General features: G+C 35.3%; 1 protein-coding gene and 1 long non-coding RNA gene across 10 annotated transcripts in view; one reads left to right on the top strand and one right to left on the bottom strand.

Moving 5' to 3' along the window:
* The window catches only part of LOC141449305 (uncharacterized), an 84103-nt gene extending 77953 nt beyond the window's left edge, over window positions 1-6150 (top strand). For 3 of the 8 annotated variants that reach the window (XR_012455444.1, XR_012455445.1, XR_012455449.1), the window contains one exon: window positions 3-6150. This is a non-coding gene — a long non-coding RNA (uncharacterized lncRNA). The remainder of the gene's footprint in view (window positions 1-2) is intronic. The other 5 variants (XR_012455450.1, XR_012455446.1, XR_012455452.1 and 2 more) reach the window with 5 other exon arrangements.
* The window catches only part of LOC141449304 (uncharacterized), a 455386-nt gene that overhangs the window by 350758 nt on the left and 76629 nt on the right, over window positions 1-27999 (bottom strand). The window contains exon 2 of one of the 2 annotated variants that reach the window (XM_074118586.1): window positions 21292-21325. The exons of the other annotated variant lie outside the window; for it this stretch is intronic. The gene's annotated coding sequence lies outside the window, so the exon portion shown is untranslated. The remainder of the gene's footprint in view (window positions 1-21291; window positions 21326-27999) is intronic. 2 annotated transcript variants of the gene reach the window in all.

The raw sequence follows: 27999 nt of genomic DNA, 5'->3' as shown, positions 1-27999 counted from the left end.
AGGAGGTGTACTGATACAGGAGGTATTAGGTACTGACGTTAGGATGGATAGTGCCAAGATTCCCAAAAAAGTTATGGCGTAAAGGCTGGACCGCTTAAGAAGAGTGGGGAAAGACGTCCTAGGCTGCCGCAATAAATCGAGAGGATTGGTGGAAGTGCATCAACGAGGTGACCAAAGCTATTGCACCAGTAATGATGATGATGGTATGATAATGCATTATGATATTATGTGAGCTCTTCTGTGTACCAAAAAGTGGGTTTAACTAACTGCAGTATGTTGGTATGTATTTACCGTATCTTAAAAGAAACTTCGCACAACGTTCGAATTTAATATTTCGCTAGACGCTCATTGTAGATATATAACTTTTATTTACAAAAACTTTTCCTGATAAATCGTGAGAAAGAGAGTGCTTAGCTCTAAAGTGTCATTGCTGGATATTGTACAAGCTTGCCACCCGTATAATATTAATAAGCATCAAATGTGGGACTGAAGTTCAGAATGTGATGATAATTGGCTGTCCAGAAATGGCTCTTTGCCCAATAGAATTCTCCGTATTTTAAGATAATCTAATATTCGTTCAAACGATTTTTATTTAAACTTTACTCAGTGATTAAAAACATATGAATTGAAACATTTTTTAATAATTAAGTAAAGTAAAAGTAAATGCCTATGTTTTTTTTTTTCCAGGCAGGCTTTACTTCCATTTACCAAATTAGGTATCTTGGACTGGCAAACATACTTAACTATAAATTTCTCATATCAACCATTAATTAAAATCCAAGGCCTAGTTGGAGAATCGAACCCACTAAACAACACTACATCTTAGCTTTGCGGTTCTCGCCTCCAACAGTTCGGCTACCGTGGCCCCTTTTTTTGAAAATTAAAGTTATTTGGAAGAGTTGGTAGTAGAATCCTTAAAGGGATAAGCATTAAATATTACACTCAAAAGATTGAAGATTTGTCAGTGAGAAATTTGAGAAAGTAGTACTAGAACGGCGTTCACAGCAGATCGTTCCCTTTATAGTAAATGGTAAAATAAAGTTATGTAAATCTGTGAGTATGTAATAATGAATATAAGAATAGAGTAGGAGTCATTTTCTGAAAAGTGAACCATCCATTGGGTATAGAGTGACTCCCAGTGAAGGCATTTTCTCCAATCTCGATTATGCCAACACATTTAAGCCCCCTTTAACATTACACAAGAGATAGGATCGTACATTTCATAAAAATGGCACTGTAGAGAGAATCTAAACAACCCTGTCCCAGAACTCTTAATCGAATTTTTCGGGAAAGATGATTCAAATATGTTTTAGATTTTTTATATGTTCCTAATCACTATACTAAAGTTATAAAATGAAATCGTGCGAGCCTGTTGCGAGAAAAACTTAAATTATTGTAAAATCTATACAGTAAAGTAACTCACGGTGATCCAATTTGGAACTAAACCTTATTGCGGCGTTTTCTAGTCGATACCTAAGCGAAATATCCAAATTCAACCTTCTAATATACTTCGTTCTTGATTTAAGGAGATAACATACTCCTACATTCCAGTCAGACAGAATAATATTGTAAAAACCACTTTTCGGTTTCAAAGGAACTGCAACCAGTTATTTGAGCTGGAAACTGAACGGATCGAAAATCTGCACGACTTTCTTGTACCAGTGAGAGTACCTGGAATCACTTAGCTATTTCAAATTTGATTCTTTGATTATTAACACTTAAAAATATGTATCAAACTTTTGCCTTATAGAAAGAAATGAGCTGCACAACAGATTCCTTGTCCAAATGTAATCTTTTGAAATGTATTTCTATAGAAAATAAATATTTATTGAGAGTCAGCTACAAATCTCCAAAAACTAAACGATTACTTTTTTTTCAGATTTATAGTGTCAGATCACAGAAGAAGGATAAGTGGTTTTGCTCTGGTGGCTAATTGGCCGTAAGTCCCTGGTTGTAATCATGCCAGTGATACCCGCTCCCCTTCTCTTCCTACGTCTTTCCAAAAGCTCACTAAGGTACGAAGACACCATGAATTCCTTGCCAGAGATGATTTCTTGCTGTTCGGACAATTTACTGCGCATCATTTTAATTAAAAAAAGTTTTGTTCCAAAAATTTCTGTATTACAAGTTTAAATAACATGGATAGAAGTCTAGGGAAGTTGAATAGAGTTGGTACAGGTGATATATATACCAGCTGACATGGAAGACGGCAGCCGAGTTGCTGTTATGTTTGTAAAGCAGGCTTCCCCTCCATGACAACGCTGCTAATAGTATTGTTGTACGGCGACGTATGAATATATAAATGTACGTAAGGAAAGTCACCTTGATTACATAACTTACATGCCAAGTTCATCCCATCTTCCAAATGGCTTTTCTAAAATATTACAAACTCTCAAGACAAACACTCAACGAATTCCATAATATATACATTTCAATAATATTATACAATATATTTTATTTACGAATACATTCATTTGGGTTAGTATAACAATCAGAAACTAATCTTAGAAGGATAGAGATTCTTAAAGATAGAAGCATTATTATTCAGAGTTCACACTCAAAATGAAAGAATAGCATTAGTTACGTGATTCCATTTTTGAAGGAATGATCAAGTTAATGCAGTGAGAACAAACCAAGGCCAAGACAGTGTCAACATGCGGGAAGGGGGAATATTTTGGATTTCTAAATTTTAATCATGAGGTTTTTTTTTTTTTGATAAAACAGATCAAAATCAAAAATTCTAAATTGTTAAAAAGATTTTGGCTTAAAACATATAATAATACAGTGGGGTCTCGGTTATCCGTCACCCTTTTATCCGTCCATTCCAATTAACCGTCACTCTCCTCAGTATTTGAAACAAAAACCAAAACCAAAAAAACAAAAGAAGAAATTTGTCTAATGCGGTCTCTAATTTAAGATTAGCGACGGTCACAACCCCCCCCCCCCCGTTCAACGCAGAGAGTGAATATTTTCTTTTGAGATTTTTTCCTTTGTCTTTTAGGTACATACCCGTGTCCATCATTCGACAGTTTGTGGGTTTTTTCCTAAAAAGATCAACCACAAACATAACCGCCCACAAAACCGATTAGATGTCGCAGGTATTGTATTCATTAATTTTAATAGTACACAATAGAATGAATTGAATAATGAAAGATACCAGACCTTAAAGGCTTAAGCGTATAAACGTATAAAATATCTATACCAGTTAATACAAAGTTTTATACACGTTAAACAAAAGAATCTGGAAATTTTCCTGTTTTTTTCCATTATCCGTCTATTCGACTATCCGTCACGTGTCCGGTCCCGGTCATGACGGATAACCGAGACTCCACTGTAATTGTATTACAACGCTTACTTGATATCGAAATTTGATGTCCAAATCCCACTCACAATATTTAGTGATACCTCCTCTTGTTCTGATAACTGCAGCAAGCCTCCTTGGCATTGAAGCGATTAGATTTTGGATAATCTCATGAGAAAACTCATTCCATTCTTCAATAATTGCTGTACGTAGCGCTACGGGTTATCGGACGAAGTCTGAGACGTCTTCCAATTGTGTCCCAAAGGTGCTCTATTGAATTTAGGTCTGGACTTCTCGGTGAAGAAACCAAACGATGAATCCCAACATCCTGTAGGTACTCAAAGACAACTCGAGCAGTGTATACATCTGGCATTGTCCTGAATTAATAAAAAATCATCACCGACTCTTACAAGTACCTCTTCAACGGTATCTCCGGGCCATTTTCTACGATGTGTAAGTCTGTACGTCCGTTAAAAATTATGCCTCTCCAAATGATAACACCGCCTCCACCAAAAGCTACTCGTGGAGAAAATGTTAGCCTCTGCATATCTCTCTCCTTGTCGCCTCCAAACTCTCATCCTTCCATCTGGAGAATGTAGAGGGTGAATCTCGACTCATCTGAGAGTAAAACACGTCTCCACCAATTCTCTATTGTCCAATCGACATGATTTCTTGAATATCGCAGTCTGGTAACTTCATGTGCTCTGGTGAGAAGTGAGGCCACTAGCACGTATGCTGGAAGCCAAGTTTGCTTCATTTAGCCTTCGTCTAACTGTCCTACTTGAAATATGGACATTACGGACATCAGCAATCAAGTGACGTAATTGGTTGCTAGTGTGACGGACCTGTTCCTTAACACATTTAGATGAATAAATCTCTCAACTGTCCGAGTTGTACTTTTGGGACGGCCCGTGGCAGGTCTTCGGGTGTATCTCCCAGTCTCCCTATACCGCTTTAAAATTCTTGAAGCAATGGATTGGTTCATTCCTAGTCTCTGAGCAATAATTGACTGCTGAATCCCATCTTTGCGCATTGTTACCACACAAACCGTTATCTCTTCAGAATAATTTCCTTGACGAGGCATTTAATGTTTTGAAAAAATTGGAGCAGTCTTTAGAAAAACCCTGATAGCAAAAACACTAAAGAAAAATTTGTAAGAGAGAGAAATAACACAGAGGTAATGAAATGACGCTCTGAGATGATTTGGGTTCACAAGCTTTGGACAGATTATTCGTTATGAAATCATAAACGAATTGGTACATCTTTTTCTCTATTAGATTAGAGTTTATTAATTAATTAATTAATCCATTTAAAAAAAAATATTCTTAAATCCATTCTTTATATTATTGTTATTATTATTTTAAATCTCATTGACAATTTTTTTTTCCTCTCTGACCTCTCTGACAGATTCTTCCAAGTTCTTCAAGGCACTACTCACTCTTCCATCTATCCTGTCCTTGCTGGTGTGCCTCAGGGAAGTGTCTTAGCTCCTCTTCTTTACACAATCTACACTGCCGACTTACCTTCTAACCTTAATACCTCTATTTACACCTTCGCTGACGACACTGCCATTCTCTCCACACACTCTGACCCTAACCTTGCAGTACGCTCACTACAGTCCCACCTTCACTCAATAGAACCTTGGTTAGAAAACTGGCGAATAAAAATTAACCCAACTAAGTCTAAATACATAGTCTTCACACTCAAACGTCAAACTCCACCACCTGTCTTCTTACATCATACACCTATCCCACCAGCCGACCATGTGCGGTACCTTGGAATGTACCTAGACAAGAGACTTACCTGGAAACCCCATACGAGACTTAAACGTACCGAACTAAACAAACGATACAAACTTCTAGCCAGACTACTTGACAAACGCTCAAAACTCTCACTACAGAACAAACGACGACTCTATACAGCCCTTCTCACACCAATATGGACTTACGGACTCGAACTTTACGGAACAGCTAAAAAATCAAACATCAATAGACTGCAAACTCTCCAATCTAAAATACTCCGCCGCATAGTAGACGCTCCATTCTATGTTAGCAATTGGAGATACAGATCTCCAAATTCCACTCATCTCCGAACTTGCCAAAATTCGATATAAAAATTTTCACCAAAAACTCTCACTTCATCACAACCCTTTAGTTGCTAACTTGTCTTCAACTACGCTACCCTCCAATCCTTGAAGACGGCTGAGGCGCCGTTGGCCCCGTGACCAACTGGGTGACTAATGGCGGTCATCACTGGATGACCGTTATTCACGTCTACCACGCTATTGATTTATACCTATCTCATTTACCTATTGTACCCTGTAGGTACAGGTGTAAATCTCATTAAAAGGATAAATAAATAAAAAACCCATTCTTAAAATTAAAACATTTTGAAATTTTATGCAATACTTTTGCCCAGCAGTTTATAATCTAACCCTAAATTACTTATCATTAGTTTCAATAAAAGTTTATTTTTCAATTTCAGTGTTTCACATGCATTGATGCACTCATAAGCTGCAAGGTTTCTGTTCCTGGCAGAGCGCTTACGACCGGAAGTATGAAGATTTTAGCTTATGTTTATGCTTTATAGTCGTATGTTTAAGAATTATTTATTATTTATTCTGTGCCCTTTACCTTACTGTCAGGGGTCTGGGGAGCAAAAAAGGGTTAAAAAAAAACCCTGATCTAAATAAATGAAGGTTCTAAAAATGATAACTGAGGAAATAAAAACGGAAGTGAGTATATATATATAATGATTAGGTAGTGCATAATCCGCAACTAACTGGTCTTATGGTCAAGACAAGTGTATGTGTGTGTGTGTTTGCGGGAGGAGTATGTGAAAATCAAAAAGTCATTAAGAGAAGAGATTGTATGAGAAGAGTTGGGAGAAGCTGGGAGATATGTGCGGTCCAGCCAACCTCACGAACGCAATCCTCATTTAAAATGCATTAATGCGTGAATAAGGGAGGCAAGCGAGGGTGCCGACGACTCTACACCACCAAGCCAGAGACAGCCTAGCGGAATACCAAGTAACTAAGAAAAGCTGCGAGTCACATAAAATATGATCAACTTCGTAGAAGAGTTACACAACTGTCCACCAACATCATCACAAATCTGGATGATATAATTGGATTAGTTGGATCTGTTGTGATATGAGATCATGATTTCCATATATTTTCAAAACTCTAAATGAATTTATTATATGATATCATAAATAATGTTGAAACCCTAAACCAAGAAAAACCTTCACTTTCAACAGGTTTTCATTGTCTACTTTATTATTAAAACTGGTAATAATAGAAAGGGTTGCTGTGGTTTCACAGTTTAAAAAGTACACACTTTTGTGATATTTAACGAGCGAGTGCGGTTACTGTACGCGTTTCATAATTTGCAACACACATATAGCTGAAATTATTCCAACTTTTAAACTAATTGACCTGTAAATAGGTCTTTGTGTTGTGGTTTGCGTAAACAAACTTTCTCAAAAAAAAAACTATTTTTCATTTTTGAAGAAAACTCGAATTTGATTCCTTTTTAGATACCACTAGAAGACCAAAACGTAATCAAAGTAACCAAATCGCTCAAAGTGGGTACCCACTACTAAATTCCTGCGTATCCACTTCTTCAGGGACCCTGACGCTGCAAGAACACTTTGATCGACTATCACGCAGTGACAAAACAGGCTCGCAGAGGGCTTCCCTACGAATTCGATTCTTTTCTTATCTTTAATACTCAAACTGTCTTAATGCTATCACTAAAACCTATCTCGCATCTTCAGTTTACTTATGTATAACATACATCGATGAATCCTCTTATTTATATTTATCTATGTTTTAGCGTTTCTTTGTGACTATTGTGTCTCAAAAAATCCCGTCAGCTCATGTTTATTTCTACTTTTTTTGATAAGATGTTAAAAAAAAAGTGTAGATTCCATTTTGGTGACCTCCAAATGGAATTAATCGGAAAAAAAAAATTGAAAGTCACAATGATGAACAATATTAAGCAAATTACAAATATTTATAAAAATTTAAATATGGATATGTTCTGCCATATTAATTTAATAGAAAAATCACTTGTAATTGAGTCCTTAGTCTCGGCCAACTTGATATATAACTATTTCTGTGGAGCCACTGCACTCAGAAGTTTCCTTTTAAATGAGTAATCTCTATCTGTTAATATAAATTTTGACAGGTTTGTAATTAATATTCTGTTTGTCTAGTTATAGTATTTCTATATCTAGTTTGTTGTCTCAGACTTGTATTTTTTCAGTTTTTATCTTTTTTTCTACTAAGAAAGTAACTATTTTACTTATTTATTTTTCGGAGGATGGGATAGATGTGTTAATATATTTGTAATATATCATTAAACACAAAAAAAATGTCAATCTACTCGTATTGTATTATATTACTTTGTCATATTATATTATATTGATTTAGATTTTTCTTGACATTTATGGTATTACTTTTATTTTTGATTTATTTTTATTAACAGGATTTAAATTTTATTATATTAAAATTATGTGGTAAAATTATTTTTGTATTGGATATACGAGTTGTGGCAATTACATAACGAGACTATTGCTATAAAACATTTTATTTTAAATTTAAACATATTTAGTTATTATCACCTTCAATATACACCCCTCCCCTATCCCTACAACGCTCAATGCGAATTTACCATTGTTCGAAACAGTGCTGGAAGTCTTTTTCTGTGAGCTCCTGCATGACGCGTGCCACTTTTTCTTTCACAGCTTTAACAGACTGAAATCGTGTTCCTTTTTATGCAGATTTGACTTTGGGGAACAGAAAAACGTCACATGGGGCCAGGTCAGGCAAATAAGGCGGATGGCCTAAAACTGGGATGTTGTACTTGGCTAGAAATGTCTTGACAGACAGATGCAGTGTGAGCCGGCGCGTTGTCTTGATGAAGAACCCGTGACTTCTTCCAGAAATCGGGTCGTTATTTCCTTACTCTTTCACGGAGTTGAGCAAGCACCTCACGGTAGTAATGTTGATTAATTATAATCGATATTTTCATCCGTTTTGGACGTGGAAGAGCGACACGGGCGGTCATCATCTCCGATGTCTTCTCGGCCATCTTGGAAACGTTTGAACCACTCAAAAACTCGTGCACGCGATTAACATTCATCGCCATAAACTTCTTTTAATAAAAGATAAGTTACAGTAGCGGTTTTACCCAGTTTCAAGTGAAATTTCACGACAATTCGTTGCTCTACTACATGTGTAGTATCATGTTTTCGGCAAAACGAAACTAACACCTCTTTCACAAACGACGGTTCCGGTCAGACAGATTTATCTACAAACACGTGAGACGCTGCAATCGAAAGAGAAGGCTTTACGCTGCACAGCTGTCGGTCGTTAAGATTTGGCGCATGCATAGTTCTGTAGCAGCATCAGTCTCGTTATTTAATAGCCACACCTCGTATTGAACGGTTTAGTATTTAGTTAATAGTTTTGTTAATTTCTCTTAACTCTTGTTATGAGTTATATTACTCAAAAAAAATAAAATTTTGAATTTGAATATTTATAAAAATTTAAAGCATAAAAGTAGAAGAACAAGCAAGAATAATTTCATTACACCAACATAACTTTGCTAAACAAGGTCAACTTGTTGAAAACAATATAAACAAACGAACATAAATATAACTTGGAAAATACATTCAATGACAGCTGATAAATGCATTGATGAAAGTTTACTGAAAATAATCAGCAGAAATAAAGCTTTTGCATTTCCATTTATCCTCAGCTAAATTGTACATTTTAAATAATAAATTATAATATTTTATGTTACGAAAATAACTAATCACTAATATCGTGATAACAGATGTTGACTTTCAGATAACTCAGCTCACTAAGCAGTTTAATAGTTCCCGTCACCTTTTTCCAATTAAGACCCGGCAACTCCTAGTTTCCTCTCTTATATTCCCCCATTTCGACTATGGTTGTTTAGTGTATGGCGGTCTATCTGGTGATATTGAAGCTAAGCTTAAGCGCCTCATGAACTGCTTCATAAGATTTATTTTCAGCATTTCCAGAGACTCTCGCATTTCGCACTGCTACGATGAGTTGAAGTGGCTTTTTCCTGTCTATCGCCGCCAATATTTTTTGGCTTCTTTCCTTTTTCAAGTCATCCAGTCTCAAAGGCCTTCCTATATTTTTCAACTCCTTAAGTTTAAATCCTCCATCCATTCCCGTAACACTAGATCTCGCTCATCTGATCTTTATATTCCCTCTCACCGTACCTCATCCTTTGACAAGTCCTTCCTCATACGTGCTACCTCTCTATGGAACTCCTTGCCTTCATCTGTCCGCCATGCTCCTACCCTATCCATCTTTAAATCCCGTCTATTCAGTTATCTCCTTTCTATTCAGCTTCCTCCGAAATTCTAATTGTTTTAATTCATTTCCTTAATTTCTGCTGTTTTATTATTTTATTTTTACTTTCATTTTCACTTTTGTAAATATTTATTTATTTATTTAATTTCTCTATAATCACAGGCCAAACTATTAAGGCCTCTATTTGTACCTGTATTTATTCTTAGGGGACAATTGTCCCAGAATAATAAATTTCTTTTCTATTCTATTATCCTTAGAATGTTCTTCCACAGTGGTGATAAAAATTCTTTTATTGAAATAAATTGTGAAGATATTATGAAGGCGCTGCCGATAGAATGATGTCACAGGATAAAGCTTCTTAACAGCACTTCTTGGGTTTCATATTCCTGCCTGCACCCGTAGGCTCACAGCCTCTTCTTCGCAACCATTACATCAATGACGGCGGAATGTAATGTACTTTAAGCGAGAATCTTATCCACTTGTTTTCATATTTTATAAAATTTTATGTCTTTTCTTTAATACTCAATTATTCTTATATGTTTTCGACACGATCACTTAAACTGGTTACAGTATGAATAAGATGATATCATTCAAAATTAAAAAAAAAAAAGATTATTAATATTGGCATGTTTCTGCTTTGTCTTCTTCAACGGGAGTTACAGACTTATCTCACCTTTGAGATCTGGCATTCCTCTCTACTGGCCGTCTTTGGAAGCCACTCTTTTACACCAACCCGGCGTAGATATCCACCACATTTTCTATCTATCTTAAACATGATCCCCACCTAAGTAAGGCTCCACTCAGATTCCCAAAAAACACATTTCTTGGAAATCTTTATAAAAGAAGTTAAGGTATGAGTTATGGTAAGCTTATAAAAACTAGCCGCAGGCTTTCAGGCAGAACTAGCTGGAACTGATGAGATTATAAGATATGGATCATCAATTCCAGAGTAGTAAGTTTATCAGACATCCAGGCGATTATCAAGTCTATACAAGACCTACAATGTAAAATTAAGATAGAGTAAGTCGGCCTCTATCTGGACATTCTGAAGAGTATTGGTGCATAAAGGATTCTCAGTATTGTTACATATAGTCTGGGTGCCCAGGCTTTCAGGCCAAGAGTAAGGCAGCAACTTGCAAGGACAGGAAAGTCCCAGGGTCTGAGCCATTTATGGAATAGCAAAATGCCAAAGTAGTACACTATGTTTGTTGTCGCACAAATATTCAAAGCAATGGGCTCGCGTAAGTTTATTACGGCTTTACTAGATCTAGGCCGGAAGGCCTTTCTATCAATTACAATTGGCTTTCTTATCGAGCTACTCAGACTGACTAAACAAGAGCAACACTTGGGCCTTTGAAGGTTTCAAAGGGAGCCTCTTTTCCTGACAGCATGGTCAGCTGGAAGTTCAGCGTTTTAGGGAAGAAGGCCTTTAAGTCAAATGTCCTTCTCCAAGCCTGATCAATCTGACAGAATCAGATCGCTCCATCTAGAGAGTGCCGTAGAATAGGTTTACTGGCTAACCTTCTCGTAATATAACCATATACTTGCATCCAATTTTTATATTAGAGAATTACATTTTGAATTAAGACAATAAAATTAATGATTTCTACAAAGTTGTATGTACAAAGTTGCATTTAAAGTAAACTTGACCTGGATTTTTGTAAATAATGTGAACACATATAGAAATTACAGTCAACGCTTACAATCGACATCAACAAGTTTTAATAAATTGCTATTATTTTTATTTAAAGCGTATTATCTGAAAAGATTTATTAAATATATTTTCGGAAAGAGAAGGTTCAACCCCAAAGGTCTGTTGCGCCAGTGATTGACATTGTATGTAACTGTAAAACAGTGTGTCTAGCTTAGCTAGATACAAGGAAATTCGAACTACTTGATGTTTTAAAAAAAAAGAAAAAGGATATTTATTTACAAAAGAAAAAGCAAATAGAATAAATAAAATGTAGGATGTTGAAGGAGACAAAGGGGTGACAAAGGTTCCTTTGTTGCTAGGAAAATGTTGAAATGAAAATTTAAAAGAGTCTGTGATCTGATTAGAAATCGTAAAAGAAGAAAGAAGATTCTTCTCTCACTCTCTGCCGCTCCCTCCGAAATGGGACAGAGCACAACGAAAATAAGAAACGATTTCCATAATCATTTTGGGTAGAGAGAAGAAGTAGAAAAGTTTTCAGGGCTCTTCTATCCGGTTTTCAAGACATCAAGTTTAGAATCAAGTCCTACTGACACGGAGCACAGTATATATATATATATATATATATATATATTCTGTTCCCTATTTTAAATAAATATCTGTTCTTTTATTGAAATTAGTACACTCTACGCTGCTTCAACAAATAAGAGTTTCTGTTTTCGTTATTTTTACTTATGATTTCAAATAAGTGAAACAGATCATCTACTGAACTTTGTTTTCCTGAAAGCTGTCTACCATTGCAATTCGAATGTTTATGAAGACTATAATTGTGTGGTCTGCAATTTAATTTAAAGGTGAACGATGTATAAGAACAATTTAGCTGAAGCTGAGAAAAAAACCACTTTATAAGTAACTTCTGTTTATTTAAAGTTATAGTTTTCGATTTCTTTTTTTTCAAAGAGTCGGTACGGGACCGTTCTATATTTAGGTCTCAAAATGTAGTAAGGTCAGTAAAAGTTGGTAAAATTTGTATCTAATAGGATTTGGGTACCCAAGAGCAAATCCAACTTATATATCAGGGGAGGGGGGGCCAACCTGCGGCTCGCGAGCCACATGCGGCTCTTTGAAGGATTATTTAACCCGAGTTCCCTTTTCATTTTTGTGTTATTACATTTTAAAAAATAATTATCGTTCCGTATGTGTTTCAAAATGTCTTTTAAATTACTGACAACAAATATGAATGACTAAGTGCAACGTTGCAACAAAGTTCATTTCCGTCCTAGTTAAGAATGATATGACTCATTAAAAAAGGCTGCTGGTCGAATTATTTCAATATTCGGAACAACGTACTTATTTGAATCATTTTATTCCACTTTAAAATTCGGAAATCCAAACACCGATCAGTCTTAACTAACCAGCTATCTGAAAGAATCACTGAGTAGTGCTGTCACCAATTATTCACCAAATTTTAAAGAATTATCAAGAAAAGTAAAATAAATGTGTTTAATTTTTAATATTTAAATTCAATACACATATTTTGTACTTTTATTTATATGTTTTCAATAAATATAATTTCGGTAAAAAAAATGCTTTTAATACCTTTTAAATACGTATTTAATTGCGGCTCGCTAAAAATTTCAAATTTTGAAAAATGGCTCGGACTATCAAGGAGCTTGGCCACCCCTGTTATATATATTCAAATTAAATTAAAAATGAAAAAGAAAACGGATTAAATTTAGATTTAATATAGACTTATAGCTCTCAGATAATTCTCAAATTTTATTTGAAACATTTTCTGAGAAAAAAAGGGGGCGTACCAGTTCGATGGGCTTCCTTATTGTCATTTCAGAGAATGTTTGTACTTATTACCTATTTAAAAGAATTAAATATGCGACTAAATTTGTTTTACCTATTTAAAAGAATTAAATATGCGACTAAATTTGTTTTAAGTATTTAAAAGAATTAAATATGCGACTAAATTTGTTTTACCTATTTAAAAGAATTAAATATGCGACTAAATTTGTTTTACCTATTTAAAAGAATTAAATATGCGACTAAATTTGTTTTAAATATTTAAAAGAATTAAATATGCGACTAAATTTGTTTTACCTATTTAAAAGAATTAAATATGCGACTAAATTTGAAGAAAATTGGCTGGCAGGGATGTTTTTAACTTAATAAGTATTAGGTTTTAAGTATTATTAGGTATTAAGTGTTTTTAAATAGAAACTTTCAAGTGAACATCATTAATATTGCAGTGAACTGCATTTTAGAGCAAATTATAAGTTTAAAGAAAATTGAATGAGCAAATCGCGGTCTTGTGAGTGTTGCCACAGATTCGTAAAATATTTGCAGCTATAAGAGATAATGCCTGTGTAAATGTTCAAATAAATATTTACTTCATTCCACTAATAATGGAGTTTAATTAAATTCAGGACCACCAGGACTGACAGTCACTTGAACCTTGTTCTGGCTGGGTTTAAGTCGACAGACACAAGCAGTAGCAAACACAGTTAACTATATAATGAGAAAATACATAAATTACTAATAAACAACTACTAGTGGGGTAAAACAGAACGAACAGTACTATGAACAAAAATTAAATATTTACATGAGAACTTCACAATACCAACTCCAACTACAAAGATGACATCCTCAAGACAACTTAACGATGACCCCCAGACCAAGAGTTCAAACTCTCACGGTAATCTGTTTGAAAGCTCTATATTTAGAACTATGCTTGTCAACTATTTATACATTTCTAAATGGGTTTTGAAATAAGATTCTTTCTTTGGAGTAGCTTATTTTCATTTCACTTAAGAATGTTCTCATTTTAAGGTAAGAAGTAAACAGCCAGAGTAAACCTTTTGATTAGAGCAAACAATAACCAGCAAAGTCTAGCTCGAAGCAATAGTTTTTTGAACAAAATACTCTAGGAGACACATTATTGTTTCTCAGAAAGTTTATATGGCAGAAATGGTACCCAAGATCTTCAGGCCAACCTGATGAACCCACTTCTGATTTTAGATGAATTTCCTAACCAAACGGAAAAAGTAAAAAAATAAAAGATTACTTTACTTTTTCTAACTACGATTTTTTTAAACACAGCCTCCTCTCATAACCCATTCTTAATTCTTAATATTCTTTCTTTTAATTCACTCAAGAAATTATTTAGTTCCAAGGAACCATTTTTACTGCTCTACTACGCACCTGATCTCATCTGTTTCTAATTTCATTAGCACATCCTTCTTCCTTGTCACGCAGTGAATTCTAAGTATTTAAATACTTAATTTAAATCCTAGGACCATTAGTCAGTCACTAAACTCTTATCAGGTGGCCTAGGACAGACGAAGGATGGCGAAGAAAGTGCTGTTTTGAAGTTATTTGGTAATAACTGAGGCATATGCACCAAATCTTATGGTGGATCGAGAGATTCTTGAGGAGTTTCTCGTATTTCTTGGTTCAATTGGAAAAAACGAAAAACAGCCCAACTGATCGGCACTCACAAATGCAATCACAAGATAGAGGATTACTAAGTGCATAATTAAGAAATTTCAACCAAAAGACTGTGCATGAGAGTCATTTGTACCTCACTGAAGAAAAAATAATTTTGAAAATTAATGATAAATCTTGTAGAGGAGAGAGAGGCACATTTGAACAGAATTTACATTTTCTGTTTCAGAGTGCACAGAATCGTGTTATTGAACCTTTTTATTTTGTTTTCTACAACTTTCAAGTCTTCTTAACAGATCTACATCAATAAACAGATGGTACTTTACATACATATCTATATTTTTTTAATTTAAAAATTTTGTGTCTGCCTCACTGGTGGGGTAGCTTTCAACACAATATAAAATAGAAAGAAATGATATTACTTTACTCTGAATCTACCTTCTATCTATTATTTCTCTCACTACTACATTACTTTCTCTTTGAAAGCACTGAAATCTAGTTCAAAAATCAAGAATGACTCAGTTCGGGCTGTGTACCCGAAGTGATGGGTTTAGGAAGTTTGAACAAAATATTCGGTTTGTTGCGCTTCTTAATGTAGGTTCGGACCATTTTCCCCTTCTCTGCGATTAAAAAAAAAAAAAAAGTCACAAACTTGCAGGTCGGTAGGGCACATGCGTCCTCCACTCCTTCCATAAAAGAAAATATAATATCCCACACTTTTTGCAAGCAAATAGACTTTTTTAAATACTACGTTTAAAAATATGAATTCCAAATGTTAATATGGGCTAACAATACTTACACCTTGTCCACTACAATCTTCACGATACGCTTCCAAAACTGCAACCAAAATTTTACTTCCACCTTACAAAATATAACATTCCTCAATTCTGACTCTACAAACCATGATAACGAAGGGGAACTCTGACAATTGTACAGCAGATCTACCATAAAATATGGAGAAAATTACCAATCATAAATGTTTTAAATATTTGGCGAGAAATTAAAAACTGTTCAAAGGTGCCCCTCTCACCCCTACTGTGTGACTTTTTTCCCAAAACGATCACGTAAAATGAGAATATCATTAAATACTCATATATTCAATCATTTACGCGCGATTGAGGTGGCAGATCCCTAGTATGGAGTTGCGCCACTAGGATAAATACAGAGTTGCGCCAAGATAAACATGACAACATGTAGCCCCATAACAATAACGCCAAGGTATTATAGCGGACCACGTTATGAATATTCCGTCCAACAGAACTGAGAGACGGACCATCCACACCTTTTGCTATATAGAGCACAAAGCATACATTCTATGTTTTCTATATATTACCTCGCAACAACACAATTCACTGTACACTTACTTAGTTTTACACATATATGTAGTGGGGATGTGGATGCTGGTTTGTTTTGGAGCTTTAATCCAAAAAACGGGCTTCATCACAGCGTTACTGTTTGTTTACTATATGAAAGGTATTAAAATCCTCTCTGCCTCATACCAGAACACACATACAATCTGTTATTCCATATGTTTTTTTTAATATTTAACTGGGAGAGAACGGGAGGAGAAAAGCTTGCTAATGCTGCGCTTGCGCTAACAGTCGGCCGAATATCCATATTTTTATAAAGCTGTTGAATAGAGCTGAAGAAAAAGTGCGGCCAGACAGACACTGTACGTCGGTTCCTTATCAGTTCAACCGTCGGCGTTTATACAAGTAGAGTGACCACCAACAGTTCTGTTCATTACTGACCAACCAACAATACTATTCACGCCTGTTGTTTTCAAGCATTCTCCTATTTTAATTCTGTTATCTTTATTATATTTGTGAAGGAAAGAAATCCCTTTTTTCCCCAGGATACAATTGTGATTGAGAGAAAAAAATACGACTATACTCCCCTACAAGAAACAAAATTTCCCCAAAAAATCCTTCTAATTCATAAATGAAAATATTCTAAAGTAGAAGGGGCAAATTTTTCAATGTGAAATACTGATGCGTACTTCGTCCACCTTGACGAGTGTGAACTGAGCAGCGAGTTGGTGTAAATTCAGGGTGCGATTTCCGAGATGGCCCAATCGGTATGCATTTAGCGTTTGAGGTTAAGTATGAAGGAAGGGTTGTTGAAGAGGACCCGGTAGCGATGGCAAGAAACCATTCGCCTCGAATAGCTTATTAAGAATTAATTACCTACCGCTCAATTTTTACTTTAAAATTTCTCAAATTGGTGAATGAATTATCACTTATCTCCATTTTGGTTCAGCATTTATTCCACGACAATCGACCGTTGTACTAGTTTAATATTGCAAGATCTTGTACCGTTGCAATTAGTAATATAGAAATAGTTGATAGTGCCGTCAGGTAATTGATATTATGAATATCGTATATAGGTTTCGTGACCGTAAATTGTTAAAATTAGGATGGAAGATTTGCGAGGAATCGGTCAGATAAAACAACTCGTCTTTTTGCCAACTTTTCGACAAATATATTGTCCTCTTCAGGGCTTGGATAGGGGAATAAAACCAGTATAAGCGAAATTTTCTTGAAATGTGCCACACAGTAAAACAGAACAACACAGTTAACTTTAGGACAGACACGTCGAATTTAGCCAACTGCTACAATTTTATCATTAAAAAATAAATAGATATCCAAATTTTGTACATAATTATTGCTGTTTTTTTTTTAAATTTACTTCAAATCTTTAGGTTATTTGTTATTTAGTGCATAAGGGTTATTTGGTTTCTCCTGTGTTTTGTGTTTAACGGTTTTTGTTGTTTAAAGAAATTTCCCAATATTTATTGTATTTACTCTTTCGTTGTAACTAGTCTATTGTATCTGTTCAATTGTAATTACCAAAATTCCCGTGTAAGTCCCGCTATATCTGTATATATGTATATACCTGCTTCTCCAGTTCTGGCTCTTAGTTTCAGTAACTCAACCAACTCGCAGAGCCACGTAAGTTTCAATAATTATAAAGAATTTATTGTATTTTACTGTTTATTAAATAGTATCAGTAATTTTATCAGTAATTTTTTGTATTACTGATTTTCTATGTTACTGACTCTGTAAATTGTTTTGTATTTGTAATATCCATGGCCCTGAAGAGGACAATATATTTGTTGAAACGTTGGCAAAAAGACGAGTTGTTTTGATTCCTCGCAAATCTTCCATCCTAAGTAATTGATATTGTCAACATTCTTACTGCTTCTCTTTCGTCAATTACTAATCTTTAGTCATTTTTTTTAAATAAATTAAAATATTTTTGTAATTAAATCTCTAGCTATTATTGCGTCAATCGAATTGTAGGATTATTAGTGTTAAGGTGGAAGATAATCTTACTTTAATAGATATATTTAGAGAGGGTTAGTAAGAAACAAAAGGTAAAAGAGAGAAAGCAGCCGAGCAAGAAGCAGAGAGAATGTCAATATTTAAAAGGATCAACAGCCTCCAATTTAGGAGGTCGGAGGAAATGGGACGGCCAGAGTAACGCTTAAGAAAGTAAAACACCGGAGGCGAGGCAGTCATCAAGTAATGGAGGATAGGCAGGTAATTTGTTTTCAACTCCACTCGAGCGTTTAAGTTTTTAATTAAAGTATTTGCAGTTGACAAGGCAAAGTGACAAGGCTGTATTGTATTTTGAAGTCAGTTACAGATAATTGGAGCTAGTATAGAGTAATGTCAATGATCATTTTCTTCTGCCATCAATCAATAACAAATATACTTTTCCACCGCCTCCCTAATAACATAATATTCAGTTATGGCTATTGAATAATCAAAACCTTAACCTCAACGATCTAATTGGCACATTTCCTTCATATCCTGAAATTTAAAAACATATTCAATTCTTACTTTTATTTCTTTTATCACGATTCTTCTCTGCGATCTTTATTAGATCTACTTTGTCCCTCACTGTGTCAGCTGAGATTTTGCAGCACTGTAGCTTCTCGCCTACGTACTCTAAAGACTACCTCTCCTTAGAGGAAACTCAGCTTTTCCAAGGAATTCTAAGGAAGGTATACGTATTACCATCTAACACTTCCACTATCCAGGCTCTCTAGGATGTGTAGCGGGCTTTCCGCTCTAGCCACGGCCCCAATTAGTCCCAGACGTTCTAAGGATGGCTCTCCCAGATCAGAAGAGAACCTTTAAAAGGAAGTTCTATGAAGAAAGAGTAGCCGGATCAAGCATCCTATGTATTTCTGGAGTCCTACGCACTTTTACCGGCAAAACGGTCCCCACGTTTCCACAATTGGCCCCAAATTAAAAGTTTGGAACTATTCTAAGAAGAGAATACATTACATAATAAAAATTTTGGGTAAGCAAAATAGTAATCAATTTTTGAAAAGTTTAGTATAGAAATAGGGATAACAAGGAGACACATAAAGGGTAGACAGGTAAACAGAATGTATTGTTGTAATGATAAAGGTTTAAGGCGGCGTTGTACTCCATTAATCTCGATAAGAAGACGAAGTGCAGCTTTGGAGGCGGGAGAAGCGGCAACATCAAATAGTAGTTTGGAGAGTGGTTGGAGGTGGCTGTGAAATACGTTAATTAATTCACAAGATTGGGTACACACAGCAGTGGGATATACAAGGTTCATTCATCATTGCTTAGCCGACAGCATAGCGATACCTAAATAATTAACAAGTCATTATGTTGAACAAGAGTATGCAGGGCCTCTTGCTCCTTGCGGGGCTCTCTTAAACCGTCACATCTCTTATACAATACCTAACTTCCGTCCTCTTATCTATGCAGCAGAATGAAATTGTCATCCCAACACACATACCTGAAGCTGGTGCCCACTAGCTTTACAATGTTTCTTCTCTTCTGAAACTTTGATTTGTTGCTAACCGCCGCCTCTTCAGAACGGCTTGAATTCTAAAATCCTACACCAATTGAATTTATAAAATTCTTACATTCAAATGGCCCCTTTGATTCCCTCATTCTAAGATTTAATGTTACATTGTTTCAGGTTTGGTGAAAAGCCGTAAATATCTTGTTTCTACTTTCTCTTGCTGCAATGCTCGAGGCTGCAACTTATATGCATTTCATTTTATCAAAATTTTATTTTATTACATAATCAAAATGTTTCCTAACATTGATCACATTGTAAAACTGCAAATTACTACGAAATTACATTTTTAACCTACCCTATCCAATCTCAAAATGCTCCTAATTTAATTTCCAAGTATAATCATGCAAATGAAATGAAATGGTGCATGTATTAAGATCAAAGAATATGGTAAAAAGCGTTGTTTGATAAATCTGAGAAAGAAGAGAAATCCATTCAGTGATGGGTTACTAATGGCGGTGAAATTCCATCCCCCACACACACATGGACTCTTCTTTCTTTGCTGGGGAAAAAAGTTATGAATATGCTAAAACAGCATGATTACAGCGAGTACAGAGAGTTTTAAGAAAATAGTTGAGACTGTTTTCTAGGGAATCAACAAAAATAAATTAAAAATCCATTCAGTGGCTCTTTCGATTAGAGGGGGATGATCGCTAAATTTACCAGGAACTGTGAGAAATTCGCCAAAGAATTATAGAGAAATCCTGAATCGACAATCCAGGGAGCTCATCCATGAGTGGTGTGAAGAGCCAACCACGCCTGATTAGCCGACAGACATATCTTAGACAACATGTTAACAGCTGGTTCGAGATCGATAAAGGGGGCATCCGATTCGACTGCCCATTTTTCTCCACGTTATACGACCCGGCACCGAGACCAGAAGAACATCTTCCAGTATTCTAGCACATTATAAGACCATTCTGGAAGTGAAAACGCATGAATTCAGCGCCTTCAATGCCGCCTAACAATTGAACAGATTTAAATCCCTGTCACCAGAAAGATGCGGGTCAGCTTGAAAAATAGTGGTTCACCCTCCATCGCCAACAAAGTTAGTATGTTAAATCAATTAAAGTTGAATTCTTACGGAATACGAGTACTATTCATCTAGGCGCCACGGTAGCCGAGCGGTTAGAGGCGAGCCCTGCAAAGCAGGCCTTGGAATTTATTTAATGGTTAATAAAAGAAATTTACAATAAAGTATGTCTGCTAATTGGCCGTCCACGACTCCTAATAAGTAGTTGGACGTAAAGCCCGCCTGAAAAAATAGGCAATTACTTTGCTTACTTTACTTTTTACTATTCATCTTTTTTGCTGACTTTGATTCATCCTGGAAAGAATCGAAATTATTGCCAATTTCTGTCTTATTCTTTATTTATTGTTCACAAGTATTTCGACCAAGAGATTTAGTCATCTTCAGGGCTAACACTAAATAATTTATCTTATATTGATTTTGTAACGTAAATTAAAATGTATTTAAACATTTTGTTTTTTTAATTACAAGGCACTTACTTAAAAACTGTTAACCTTCACGTTTAGGAAATTCCTTAATTAACATATTTCCAATTTCACTGTAAATATCCTCATCAATGGAAATTGGTCGGGTAAAGATTACTGTTTTTTTAGTCATAAGAGTATAAGAATAGGCAAGAAACAATACAATGTTTGAAAGCGTAATGTACTCACTTTTCGCCCTAATGTATCTGCTGTTTCCCAACGACTGCAACAAAAGTGAAAACAATCTATTATAAAATATTTGTCCATTAAATAGTGAATGAAAATAATTTCCTGACTCTAAAATAATAAAATAAAACACCCTCTGAAGTTTAATTATTGAATTTGTAATCTTGAAAAGCGGTTTTACACATGTTGAAGGTACCTACCTACCACAAGACACCATACAGTGGGCTAAGTGGAACACTCTGGATATTGCCTTGATTGACAAGGTATGACACTCGGTTTCACTGCTGGTAATTTCATTCTACAGCACATTTAAGTCTCTTTTTTTATTGTAACGATAACAGTGGCGCTTGTATTGTTAGAGTATGATCTTGATTGGGTTGCAGATTAGGCGTCCTCAGTTCGTATGTAATGACCTAGCTGAGGTACTGAGTTAAAACGCATTTCAGACTAACTATTTACCAAACTAACGTTAATCTAAAGTACAATCAAAGCATGGGGAGCATACCCTCCCCGAGGTTCACTAGTCTACGGACATTCTGCAATTCTCCCAGCTACTCGGGTACAGCCCGGGTGCTCCTTCGGCGATGAAGGGTGGGCGAGGAACTGCAGTACTTTCTATTGTGTACCTTCCTTTACGGGTGTTGTGCGTTTAAGGTAGCTATCTATCTATCCTGGTTTCCATGTACATTCTAGTTCAGGCATGTACAACATACGGCCCCCGATGTGATGTGATATCTGCTTTCTGGCCTGAGGTCTTGGCGAACTTGCACATGTCTATTAGTTAGTGCCACAGACTCTTCGTCAAAAGAACATTATGTGGGCCTTTTGTCAAACATCTTAAATACGATGATATCATATAAATTGTACCGTTATAACACAAAACTAAAAGTTAAATTACAAATTCTATCCCAAGATAAAAAACGAATACTTGTTGAATCTGTTGAATAAAGCTTGAATATCTTGTATGCTGCTGTGCAATGTTCAAAACTTGGGATCTGCGACACACCTCTGGAAAGTGAATCACTTTATTTTTACTGAGGACATGTACAACTTGCCAAATATATCCTTAATTTTGTATAGGCTCTTTTTTATAATTTTAAGTTACCAAATCTAGAAGTAGAGTTTAGGATGGTAGTTGCATATCTAGGAAATAGATGGTCAAAGATAACCAAAATCTGTTATCTGAAACGGTTGCATGTAGTATTGTTTCCGTCGAATGCGTTATTCATCTGGGTAAGTAATTAAAATTGTAAAAATTAAAAATTCTTGATCATATTAACTTTTCCGATGTAGTGTTCTGCCTAGACTCCAAAGTTTAAGCAGAAAGTCATAGAACTTTTAAAACTTATCGAGAATACTTGATAACTTAGATAACATTAAAGTAAAGCAATTTAGATGCAACAGACATTACAAAAATATTTTTATCCCGTTCGCTAAAAAACAAATATTCACGAAGCCATCGAATAAAGTTGATTTTTATTTCAACTGTAGAAAGTATACAAGAAAAGTCAGGTATCCTACGTTCTGCCAAAACATGTACATAACATATCTTCAGTTGAACTGCAAAGTTAAGTACAGAAAGAAGATTTCACCCAGTTAGAAAGCCCCTTTCATTTTGAACATTAGGGATAATTTTGAAATTTAGTTAAATCCCTTTTTCAATCTCCAAAAACGTGAGATTCGGGTCATCCATATTAATATTAAGATATTTGTATTTGAAATAAATCAATTTACCTAAATTGTTGAAGTGCCGCATATAAATCAGATAAATTGTAGAACTTGCGGCAAAAAAATTTAGTTTTAAATTAATTTCTATTAAATAACAAATTCTTAATTATTGTGTTTATTCAGATATCATGTGGTTATGTTTGTGCCGCCTAATTTAATATTTCTATTTGTCTTGCCTCAAAATTTATAGGCACATATTTGCTAACAGTTTGTACAATTTTTGGTTTTCCTTTTGTTATTTAAGACGCGTCAACATCTTAGATCATTGGCACTTGGAGCTTTTTTTTAGTAGACAGCCAGTCTCCAGACCATGTTCTCTCGTTATAAACACTGCCTGTAACTGGTTGGTGAGGCTGTAAAAAGCTCCTAGGAAAAGCAAATCTAAGGACCAGCAGCTGCAGAGACCTCCGCGTGGGGAATCTAGTACGCAAAGCACTGAGATAATCCCTTCCTTTTATTGTGTGTTATTAATTTTAATGAAATCAATACCATTCTCCATGAATACGGGATTTAATTCTATATGTATATGGGATTCAAATCCTTATATCAAACAAAAATTGAAATGAATGGAATATGTGGCTGTTAATCTTTGTTAGAAAGAAGGCGGTATAAAATGATGCTATCAATAAGAGAACAATAGTTGTACTAAAAGAGTGTGTGGAGGGGGAAATAACGTGTGGTAACAATAGTGATGGGCGAGTATGTGTCAGCTTCAATAGTGAAGCAAGGATCGCAGGACCAATGGCAGTGGCTGCTGGGGTACTATCAGTAACAGGAGGACCGGGCGCGTACAATCACTAAACTAGCAAAACACTATTGTAGGTAACTGTCAGATGTCGTTTATTCTCATTCACTCTTTTACCAAAACAAACCCCATCAAAGCGCCTGTCTGCTGATACCAAAAACCGAGTCATGTCACCCTCACCTGCTGTACAGGAAGTCAAATTGCATAGACCACCTACACTTTCGGTGTATAACCGAACTTCACATAGGATTTCTGATAAAAGTTGACATTTCTGTACAATCACTTTTCACAGCTGATTGTTCAATTTAATTTAAATCATTTTTTTTTTGCTTTCTTTCACTGTTGCATTATGTTCATCAATGGTTTTCGCAATTTTTAGGTATTCTTAGCTCGAAAAACAGTACAAAACGTCTGTGCTTATGTGAATGTTAGAGATAGATGAATTCTGAGTGAGACAACCTATTCGACAACGAAATATCGCGCTGAATATTCAATCAGAGTTTAAGTACTTCCGAATGTTTGGAAGTATATTTCAGTTGTATTTAATTATTAATAATAATAAAGCCTTTTATTTTTTTAGAAAAAAAAAGCAATAAATACAAAAGTTATTTCATTCTTAAACATAAAAAATAAGACATACACTGGGTCCAAAAGACCGTCCATGGAATTGTTGCCTACAATAATATACTTAAACATTACAAAAATTACTTTAAACTTTAATTATAATTTAAAATCACAAAAAAATTACAGAACATATTGCATTATACCATTATTTATTTTCTGATTGAATTAGGTAATTATGACGGAAATTCCAAGCGTATTTACAAAAATTTATAATTGGTTTCCATTTTCGATAACCATTTAGATATGTTATTAGCTGCTCTTTTGTGAGACTCTCCTTTTCAAAAAAGCGAATGCGAAACTGCTTAAGTGCCGGACACTCAGCGGGAAAATGATAAGTATTCTCTGGCAAGGACATATCGCACAAAGAACAGAGGGAATCTTCACCATCTCTAAAAAATCTATAATTAAGATACATAAGTTCACCTCTGGCTTTCATAATCCAGGAGATCTGATCTAGAGAGTACTCATTGTTCATAGACATATTTTCTCCTAAAACATAGCTCAGCTCCTTGTACAGTCTTCCACAAGAGGAGTTTCTAGCATTAATAAGAAAATTCTGCTTAAAGTTTTATTGCAATTGATCACAAATTTTATGAAACGATTTAATTATTATACTCATACCATATACTCGTAATTGAACCAATTAATAAGTAGAACATATGTCCCAAAAAATAAATAATATGTACAAAGAAATGTACAATAAGCCGGGATAAAAGCTTTTTTTACCCTTTTTTTGACCCATTTAACCGGGCAAAGGTGAGTCTAGAGCAATATTTAGACCAGCTTGAAAGGAGATGCGAGGTGAAGGGACTTGGAGGTACGAGTATGGCCCGCAAAGAAATAAGAAAACAAAATGGGTTCTTAGCTAGACAGCCGGATAGTTGTGATTATTCAGACGCTCTGAAAGATTGGTAAAAAACCCAAAAAGCCAGGATTGAATTTAAACAGGCTGTAAGAACTGGGGAAGAGTCACTTACTGCATTTTTAAGCGGATTAAAATCGCTTAGTGAAGATTGTAAATACGGACCTAGTTTAGATGAGAGGTTATGGGACAGAATTTTAGGGAAAGCGAGACTCAGTAAGCTAGAGAAAGAAGTTCGCATGCGATAGCCAGGTGGGCTGGATTCCGGAGAGCCAGTGAAATTAGATCAGACGTACCAGTTGGCTAGAGCTATGGAAAGAATTAAAACAAGAATATATAAATAATATTGGAAGATCGGCGAAATTTGAATCTAAAGAGCAAGATCTGAGGAAACAAAAGAAAGAAAGGGTGATACGTGGGAGAAGTAGGGGTAACAGAAGGAAATGTGAAGATTATTGGAGAAGTAACCATGAACGGGCCAGGGCCGAATGTCCGGCGAGAAAAGCAAAATGGTTTAGGTGTGACCAAGAAGGACACTTCGCAAGTAGGTGCAAAAGTTCTGTAAAAAAAGAATTGAACAAGCCCAAGGGGTAAGACGATACTGAGTTTAGTGAGGACGACTCCTTAAAAGCCAGTTTTAATTGCTTAAACTGGCCAAGACTTTTTTTCATTTCACTCATTGCAAAAAATACGGAAAAAATAAAGTTTAGGAGAAGAATTTGTTTTTCGGCAATAACAAGGGCTAGTTGGGGCATTGATTGTTAGAACTGGACTAAATAATTTTTATTCTATTCATTACCAATAACTATAAAATAAGGTGGCTAGTTTAGGCTGGAAAACGGTGTTTAGTGATAAAGACTATTTAGTACAATCAAGGTGTACCTTTTTCTTTTCAATCGAAAGGAAAGTGACGAACTACGAACTAGTGTAGGCAGAAGAATGGTGTTTAGTGATAAAGACTATTTAGTACAATCAAGGTGTACCTTTTTCTTTTCAATCGAAAGGAAAGTGACGAACTACGAACTAGTGTAGGCAGAAGAATGGTGTTTAGTGATAAAGACTATTTAGTACAATCAAGGTGTACCTTTTTCTTTTCAATCGAAAGGAAAGTGACGAACTACGAACTAGTGTAGGCAGAAGAATGGTGTTTAGTGATAAAGACTATTTAGTACAATCAAGGTGTACCTTTTTCTTTTCAATCGAAAGGAAAGTGACGAACTACGAACTAGTGTAGGCAGAAGAATGGTGTTTAGTGATAAAGACTATTTAGTACAATCAAGGTGTACCTTTTTCTTTTCAATCGAAAGGAAAGTGACGAACTACGAACTAGTGTAGGCAGAAGAATGGTGTTTAGTGATAAAGACTATTTAGTACAATCAAGGTGTACCTTTTTCTTTTCAATCGAAAGGCAAGTGACGAACTACGAACTAGTGTAGGCAGAAGAATGGTGTTTAGTGATAAAGACTATTTAGTACAATCAAGGTGTACCTTTTTCTTTTCAATCGAAAGGCAAGTGACGAACTACGAACTAGTGTAGGCAGAAGAATGGTGTTTAGTGATAAAGACTATTTAGTACAATCAAGGTGTACCTTTTTCTTTTCAATCGAAAGGCAAGTGACGAACTACGAACTAGTGTAGGCAGAAGAATGGTGTTTAGTGATAAAGACTATTTAGTACAATCAAGGTGTACCTTTTTCTTTTCAATCGAAAGGCAAGTGACGAACTACGAACTAGTGTAGGCAGAAGAATGGTGTTTAGTGATAAAGACTATTTAGTACAATCAAGGTGTACCTTTTTCTTTTCAATCGAAAGGCAAGTGACGAACTACGAACTAGTGTAGGCAGAAGAATGGTGTTTAGTGATAAAGACTATTTAGTACAATCAAGGTGTACCTTTTTCTTTTCAATCGAAAGGCAAGTGACGAACTACGAACTAGTGTAGGCAGAAGAATGGTGTTTAGTGATAAAGACTATTTAGTACAATCAAGGTGTACCTTTTTCTTTTCAATCGAAAGGCAAGTGACGAACTACGAACTAGTGTAGGCAGAAGAATGGTGTTTAGTGATAAAGACTATTTAGTACAATCAAGGTGTACCTTTTTCTTTTCAATCGAAAGGAAAGTGACGAACTACAAACTAGTGTAGGCAGAAGAATGGTGTTTAGTGATAAAGACTATTTAGTACAATCAAGGTGTACCTTTTTCTTTTCAATCGAAAGGAAAGTGACGAACTACGAACTAGTGTAGGCAGAAGAATGGTGTTTAGTGATAAAGACTATTTAGTACAATCAAGGTGTACCTTTTTCTTTTCAATCGAAAGGAAAGTGACGAACTACGAACTAGTGTAGGCAGAAGAATGGTGTTTAGTGATAAAGACTATTTAGTACAATCAAGGTGTACCTTTTTCTTTTCAATCGAAAGGAAAGTGACGAACTACGAACTAGTGTAGGCAGAAGAATGGTGTTTAGTGATAAAGACTATTTAGTACAATCAAGGTGTACCTTTTTCTTTTCAATCGAAAGGAAAGTGACGAACTACGAACTAGTGTAGGCAGAAGAATGGTGTTTAGTGATAAAGACTATTTAGTACAATCAAGGTGTACCTTTTTCTTTTCAATCGAAAGGCAAGTGACGAACTACGAACTAGTGTAGGCAGAAGAATGGTGTTTAGTGATAAAGACTATTTAGTACAATCAAGGTGTACCTTTTTCTTTTCAATCGAAAGGAAAGTGACGAACTACGAACTAGTGTAAACA

Source organism: Rhodnius prolixus, unplaced genomic scaffold (assembly GCF_049639745.1).
Source record: "Rhodnius prolixus isolate KJV_2025 unplaced genomic scaffold, Rpr scaffold_2, whole genome shotgun sequence".
In the NCBI taxonomy this organism is placed as follows: Eukaryota; Metazoa; Arthropoda; class Insecta; order Hemiptera; family Reduviidae; genus Rhodnius; species Rhodnius prolixus.
Note: the sequence above shows the minus strand (reverse complement) of the source record. Positions and strands in the feature narration are given on the sequence as shown.